The 7,106-nt window shown below is 36.1% G+C and overlaps 1 pseudogene; it reads left to right on the forward strand.

The window, feature by feature from the left end:
• The first annotated feature begins 6,600 nt into the window (after window positions 1-6,600).
• Window positions 6,601-7,099, forward strand: LOC114611102 (annotated as a pseudogene).
• The last annotated feature ends 7 nt before the right edge of the window (window positions 7,100-7,106 follow it).

The raw sequence follows: 7,106 nt of genomic DNA on the forward strand, positions 1-7,106 counted from the left end.
TAGTTGTCTCCTGTACCAATGAGTTCAAGGCCGTTCCTTAGTTTCTGTTCTATTAGATTTAGTATCTGGTTTTACGTTGAGGTCTTTGGTTCATCTGGAGTTGAGTTTTATGCATATGGATCCATTTACATTCTTCTACATGCAAATATCCAGTTAGGCCAGCAACATTTGCTTTAGATTTCTTCATGATAGCGCTTAGTGCTATGAACTTTCCTGTTAGTACTGCTTTCATTATATCCCATAACTTTCAGTATGTTTTGCCTTCATTTTATTGAAATCTAGAAATTTAATTTCTTTATTTCTTCCCCATGATCACTGAGTAGAGAGTTGTTCTGTTTCCATGAACATGTAGATGTTTGTTGTTGAATTCCAGCTTTAATCCATGGTGGTCTGATAGGATACAAGAAATTATTTCAATTTTCTTGTATCTGTTGAGGCTTGTTGTGTGACTGAATATATAGTCAGTTTTGGAGAAGGAACCATGAGGTGCTGAGAAGAAGATATAATCATTGGTTTTTAGATAAAATGTTCTGTGGTTATCTGTTAGTTCCATTTGATGTGTAGCCTCTGTTAATTTCATTATTTCTTTGTTTACTTCTTTTTTGATGTCCTGTTAGTTGATGACAGAGGGGTGTTAAAGTGTGGGTTTCAGTATATGATTTAATCTTTAGCAATGTTTCTGGGTGCTCTTGTATTTAGGGCATAGACATTCAGAATTGAGAAGCCATCTTCATGGGATTTTTCCTATCACTAGTACTAAGTATCCTTTCACATCTCTTTTGATTACTTTTGGTTGAAAACCTGTTTTATTACATATTATAATGGGTACTCCAGCTTGTGTATTGGGTCTATTTGTTAGGAAAATCTTTTCCCACCCCTTTACTCTGAGGAAATGACCGAGGTGTGTTTCTTGTATGCAGTAGAGTGATGAACCCTGTTTACACATCCACTTTGTTATCCTATGTCTTTTTGTTGAAGAATTGAGTCCATTGATGTTGATAGATATTAATGACCAACGATTGTTGCTTCTTGTTATTTTGATGTGGTACTGTGTGTGTGTGTGTGAGAGAGAGAGAGAGATAGAGAGAGAGGAGAGAGAGGGAGGGAGAGAGAGAGAGAGAGAGAGAGAGAGAGAGAGAGAGAGAGAGATTTTTCTCTTCTTTTGGTTTTGATTATATGGAATTATCTATTTATTGTGCTTTCTTGGTTGTGATTATCCTCCTTGTGTTGGAGTTTTTCTTGGCAGTAGGGCCCCAAGTAATTCCTAATGATATTCTACTATGTTAGAAGATTGTGCCTTTCCCAGTTGACATCAGAGAGGCTTGCTTTCTAAGAAGATGGGAGCAAGTGCAGAGAGTCACAGCTAGACATTATGCAGAGACAGTCTAAACTGGAGTTTTCTATCTGGTCTCCTGCCTTGGAGGTTGGGGAACCACATAGATCATGAGGGGACTAAAGCTTGTAGAAATCAGAGGAGATGGAGCTGAACCATAAGGAGGGCTCATACGTACTCACAGAGAAGGAAGCAGCAAATACCAGGCCTGCAGCAGGTCCTTCGAATATACGTTATGGCTGTTAGCTTGAAACTGCATCAGGTCCTCCGAATATACATTACAGCTGTTAGCCTGAAACTGCGTCAGGCCCTCCGAATAGACGTTAAGGCTGTTAGCTTGAAACTTTTGTGCAACTCCTAATAATGGAAATGGCCATGTCCTGACTCTTTTGCCTGTGCTTGGGACTCTGTTCCTCTTATTGGGTTTCCTTTTCCAGGTTCAGTATGAAGGCCTCTGCCTTGTCTTATTGTATCTTGTTTTTCCCTGTTTGGTTGTTGTCTCTTGGAAGGCTGATCACTTTGGAAAGGAAACAGAGGGGACTGGACCTGGAGGAGAGGGAAAGTGGAGAAATCTTGGAAGAGTTAAAGTGGGGAAACTGGTTGGATTGTATAGTATGAGAGAATAATCTATTTTCAATTAAAAATAACCAAAACAACTAAAAAAAACCCACCTTTGCATGATTTTGGGACTTTAAGGGAAATAACATTTTAATTATTAAGAGATCAAGATTTTCAAATGGCTATCTTACATGTGCTACCTGATAGAACTAATTATGATCAGAAACAAGTATATTAAAATATTAGAAATTATGAACATGTTTTATTTGGTTATAACATTCAGTACGTAAGAAATATATTTTTATCTCTCTAAGAAGGATCCTTCTGAATTTTACATCGTTCATATTGCTGTAACACACCATGAATATGTCAATATTTTGATTTTACTTTTAAATATAAAACAATTCCTGATAGTCTGATAAGTAGTTTTAAACATCTATGTGAAGCAAACCAGGTCAGAAAAGAAAATACTGAATGATATTCAATAGTTTTAACTCTTTTGTGGGAAGTTCTAGCTCCAAATACCAGCTTAAAAGGTTTTTACGTAAATCAGGTAGTCAAATATGCTATCAAGAATATTGAATGCTCATGGACGTCACTGTATAGTAGTGATCTCTTCTTACCTAGTTGTTCTTAGCTGTATGTCTTTAACTCTTTTTTTCTAATTGCACACTCTCTCTACTATCCAGAATGTGGCTGAGTTATCTCTAAAACTTTGCTCTGTTATTTAATTATTGGCTTCCCTGGGATTCATTTGGACAGTATCTTTTTTCTTGTTATTCTTCAAGTTTACTCACTTTTCCTACACTATCTCATCTATTGTTAATCTTACTTTAAATTTAGCTTAGCTTTATAGACAAATATTTAAAGATAGTGCAGAAACATTTAATTTAGGTGATATTATGCTTCTATAGTTATGGAAAAAATGTAGTACAAGGTGAAGCTTTTTGGTTAAATTGGTACTGATGGGTAAGGTTGAACATGTAAGGTTTGTAAGGAGTCAGGAGTACATGAAAGATGAAGTTCTGTACATCTTAGTGGAGGGGTTACTATCTGATATACTGTGTTATAATTGAGTTAGGGTAATATGACCTAATGCACATAGAAGAAAGAAAGAGATGAGATAGCTTCACTGCATAAAAACAATCTTAGAACCTGTCTACATTCACTCTTTGTTCATCTACATGTACCCTGGAGGTGTAAACGTTGAACAATTTTCATCACAAGGACTCAGTAAGGGGTTGATTGCACACTCTTCTTCAATATTTTTTGATGTAATGTGAACTTAGTGTGTATTTCTATTTTTGAGACTATCATACAATATGCTTTGACCATATTCACCTGACTCCTCTCCTAACTCTTCCAATATCCACCCCTTATCTTCTTAATCCTCTCACAACTTACTTTTTTTTCTCTTCTTCAGTTTTTAAATAACTCATCTAATTTTATTTGTTCTGCCCATATACTCATGGGTGTTGGCTTCCATACTTGATCATGATTGACTTAACAGCGGTTATTCATGTAAAGAAAATTGGAGCTACCAACTCTCAGTTCCTCAGTTAGGAGTACAGTTTCATCAGCCCTTCCTACCTCCATATCTGATGTTCCTATATCACCTAATAAGGCTGCTACACTAGGGAGAGATAGTCTTCCTCAAGGAAGCTACCTCGTTAGTATTCTCATGCTCCAGTGAATAGCCGTATACACAGAAATACACAAACAGCACTAATTTGACCCAGTAGACTATAAGGAGAAGGTATGTATCTGAGAGGAGGAGGTGGCAGATGGGCTTTAAGAGGTGTTGGACAAGGATAGGAATTCATATAACCAAAGCACTTTGAATACAATTGAAGTTCTCAGATAATATGGGGAGGGACAAGAAACACTAAAGGCTTTCTGAAATGCACATTGGGCCCTTCTACACTATAAATTTAATAATACATATGCCAAGAATTTAAGTAAAGTCACTACATATTGTGGGAGACAACACCTCGACTAGACATTTTATGCCACCAACTAAAATTTCCAGGGTTAAGAATGAACTACAACTTTCTTGCCTTGTTTACTAGAAGGGTCCCATAGACTGGCCCTAAACACCAGGCTATTACAAGAGGTATTATTGGCTTCCCTCAACAACTTGATATGAAAATCTCATTGTGGAATCCACTTATGCCATTGAACATGGAAATTTCTAGCTTGTACCTTGTTAGAAGCTTCGCTCCTACCGACTAGTATTTAAAGTGCTGGAAGGTATTTTGCATGCTACTGGAGGAGAGAAATAAATAAAACTATCCAAACAAAACTATCCAAACAAAAATGTTCTTAGTGTTTTATATAGAATATATTTTAATAAATCACCAAGTCCTGATTGCCTTGGGAACCCAAGGAATTTATTCTATGATGGCATATTTTAAATGTGTTCTAAGAAATTTTTGGTACCTTAGTAATTTTGGAGAGTTATAAATAATTAAAATTCATTTTAGCAGTTACTGTATTTCTTTTTCATCTTAAATACAAATATCTATAAGTGATGATTTTCATTTTTCTTTTTCCACTATATTATGTACTTTTTCATAGACTTTACCAATTTTGTGCTTCATTATCTAGAGAAATGACTTGTGATTTTTTTCATGTTCTGACATTTGTTTCCAAATGTATATAGTCTGGGTACATTTTCCTACTTCAAGCTTGTACTTTCATGTCCAGTTGTTCAAGATTAAATATAAAAATTTGGCTCTAATTTCACTCTTTTTTAACAACTAAGTTTTGGCAACAGCACAACAGCCCTTTTGCAAGTGTCTTGGAGTTTTTTGTTTTTTTTCCTGTTATCTCCTCGTGTCCCTTTCATGAGAAATCTTGCTGAATCCTCCCTTTTAACGTCTCTTTTATATTTTTTTGTTTATCAGAACTTCTCTCAACATGACTCTTAATTCAGAGACCTTTTATTCTCTTCCCTCTTTTCTTACCCTTTATTGCTGTTTTTCTATATTTTCCTCCCCTCCCCCTGTCTCTCAACCTTTCTTCTGTTCTCACTCACAGACTTTTGTAATTGCCTCTGCAAATTATGCCAACTCTGTTCCTCTAGTTTGAATCATTTCCCCCAGTACTCTCTGGCCATATCAATCCCTTAAAGTACTGTAGTTGTTTCTATTTTGTTCCACTAAAGAACAAATTTTTAATGGCTCCCAATGGCCTTCCAAAGACAACAGAACTTTCATTTAGGCATTTAGTGGTTATTTTATGCACTCTTACAAACTTTACTCTGATCTGAGTCTACGTTACAATTGTGTGGGAAAAGACATTGAGTACTCTCAGCAATTTGTTCAGAAAATCAGGCATGGAAGTTATAGTTTGTTTGTTTTTTGAGCTTAGTAACTCTGATAAGTCTATCAATGTTCCCTTTGATAGACTCTGCGAATTAGATGCGGCTCTACATGACTTATAGCTGTTGTCTCTGTCCACATTCTTGTCAATAAGTAAAGACATTGGCACTCTATAAGTATTTGACTATGAGAAAATATTCTGTGCAGTATCCAGTATATATTCTTAGAGAGCTGGAAAACCATGCTCCTTATTCATTCTTCTATTTGTATTTATAGAACACACCCCTGTACAAATCTGGTTTAATTGTTTTAAGTGTATCAGAAGTAGCTCTGAGGAAAATAGATAAAATCATTTTGATATTATGGATTTATATTAAGAAGTATGTATGATATATATGAAAAAGGCATTCTAAACAAAAATACTGCATTTCATCTAGTGATAGAAAGTACAGAGAGTCCATTATATATGGGAAGAATTTTTTCCTGTTCTTCTATTTGAAGAGTTCTTACATCAGCAGAAATAAAATGTGTGTAAAATGGGAGCACAGGTGATATGAGGAAAGAATGGGGAATAACACAGCAGGAAGGATTGTGTGGGGCAGGAGATAGAAGGGCAGAATACAAGAGGGAGGTTCAGAATGTATACCTAATACTATGTATAAGCCTCCTACTGTACAAGCCTCCTAAGATATATTTATGTATAAAATGGGTTTAAGCAGAGTTACTCTATAATTGGAAGACTGTGTTCTTCCTAGACACCATAGGCCATCGAATAGAAACCAAGGCTGAGAAATGGTCTATCTAACAATTGGAACTGTTTGCCACTGTTGTCTCATAGATGCCCGCAGTATTATAGGCTATTGATATTGCTCTTGATTATGTCTGTAACTTTATGGTGAAATTTTATTTCTGATGACATATATATTCAATATATTCAATCATAACATGGAGAAATAAAGCTTGTATATACCTAGATGCTTCATTCCAATTATCCAGTTTTTATAGATCTAAACGTCTGTGCATGCCATCATAGGAGAAAAGTAATAATGAATTTTTACCCTGCAGTGAACCCTGAGAGTTATAATAACAGATGATATTGCAGAACATAACTATTGGTGCAATAATAGAATAAATGTTGTAAGAGTAACTAATCAATTTCTGATTAGATTTTAGGCATGATCCACAGGAGTATCCATGACTGTTTTTCTGTTTGGATGTAACATTAAACTGACTCCTAGTAGATTTCCATTACACATTATACCTATGGATTAGTACATCTCTCAACCTTCATCAGAGATGCTTCATTTGTCAGTACGTGTGATTAACACAGATATCTACAGACAGTCAACAGGTAGCTAATAAGAGACTGAGAGTGCTGAACCCTAAATCGAACCTCCACATCATACCCTGCACACCCCCATGTACTACTTTCTCTTCAACGTTTCCTTCACAGATCCTGCTACTCCTCTGCCATAACCCCCAGAATGCTGGTGGGTTTTATGAAGCAGAACATCATCTCTCATGCTGAGTGCTTGACTCAACTCTTTTTCTTCTGCTTCTTTGTTATTAATGAATGCTAAATTTTAACAGCAATGGCCTACGACAGATATGCTGCCATCTGTAAGCCCCTGCTTTATCAGGTCACCATGTCCCATCGAGTCTGCCTCTTGATGACAGTGAGTGTGTATGTGATGGGGCTTCTGGAAGCCATTACACATACTGGCAGCATGCTAAGCTTGACCTTCTGTGATGGCGACATCATCAATCATTACATGTGCGATATATCCCCCATCTACAACTCTCCTGCAAAAGTACCTCCATCAATGAGCTGGTGGTTTACATTGTAGGTTTTAATGTAACAGTGCCCAGCCTGACTATTTTAATTTCTTACA

Source organism: Grammomys surdaster, unplaced genomic scaffold (genome assembly GCF_004785775.1).
Source record: "Grammomys surdaster isolate TR1022 unplaced genomic scaffold, NIH_TR_1.0 126086, whole genome shotgun sequence".
Lineage (NCBI taxonomy): Eukaryota > Metazoa > Chordata > Mammalia > Rodentia > Muridae > Grammomys > Grammomys surdaster.